Raw genomic sequence first — 1257 nt, forward strand, 5'->3', positions numbered from 1 at the left:
GTGTGTGTGTGTGTGTGTGTTTGTGCGTGCGTGTGTTTGTGCGGGTGTGTGTGTTTGTGTGTGTGTGTGTGTGAGTGTTTGTGCGTGTGTGTGTGTGTGTTTCAGTTTTCAGTAGAGGAAAGATCAAGGAAGATTTTTTTACTGTTCGTGAGCATGTGTTTTGGATTGTGTGTTTTAGCTCAGCGGTTCTCAACTGGTGGGTCGTGACTCCACCAGTTGAGAACTATATTATTTACTGTAAGGGCATAATACAGTTTAATGTAGCTAGCACAGACTTGGATAAGTAGTGTCTAATATCCTGCTAAATAAGATAAATAAACTTTAAAAGTTTGTTAATAAGGTATTTGCATAAAGATTAATATGTGTTTCCATTATTTTGTTGGCACAGAAGAGCATAGCTTGCATAAAAACCACATAATATCAAGACCAAAGTATACTTCAGTTTTATGCATACTGCGTACATACAGTGCATACCTTAGTACACGCTTACTGCCAGATTTCCTAATTGTAACTGTGTCTCATTCGAAGGTTGTGGCCTCCAGGGTCACAATTTTGTTGGCCACATAAGGCTGTCTCATTTAAGAAAAGTAAACATTATATTGCAAAGTAAGAAAAAATCACACTAAATTACTAAGTCATTTTAGACACTGGACAAAGATGAAATTTGCTAGTAAGCATATGTCGAGCTCCTGTATTTTTACATGTTATCAAAAATATATACTTTGAAAGGCTACACTTTCAGCTATATGCATACGGTAAATATTTGCATCACAACTGAGGTCAACTTTGGGCTTTAAAGGGATAGTTCACCCAAAAATGAAAATTCTGTCATTAATTACTCACCCTCATGTCATTTCAAAACCGTAAGACCTTCGTTCATCTTCGGAACACAAATTAAGATATTTTTGATGGAATCTGAGAGCTGTCTGACCCTCCATAGACAGCAATACAACTGAAATGTTCCCAAGTCCAGAAACGTAGCAAGGAGATCTGTAAAAGAATCTATGTGACATCAGGGGTTCAACTGTAATTTTACGAAGCTACGAGAATACTTTTTGTGCGTAAAAGAAAAAAAATAACAACTTTATTCAACAATTCGTCTCCTCCGTCACACCGGATCTTTCCTACGTTGTTTGCGCTTTGATTTGAATGAAAACAACATATCCGCGTGACGCAGCTGAAACAGAACAGCTTACGTTGTTTACGTCCAGCTGATATTCTCCAAAATGGCACCAGGGTGATGCGGAGGAGACGAAT

Source organism: Sinocyclocheilus grahami, unplaced genomic scaffold (assembly GCF_001515645.1).
Source record: "Sinocyclocheilus grahami isolate Dianchi unplaced genomic scaffold, SAMN03320097.WGS_v1.1 scaffold35.1, whole genome shotgun sequence".
Lineage (NCBI taxonomy): Eukaryota > Metazoa > Chordata > Actinopteri > Cypriniformes > Cyprinidae > Sinocyclocheilus > Sinocyclocheilus grahami.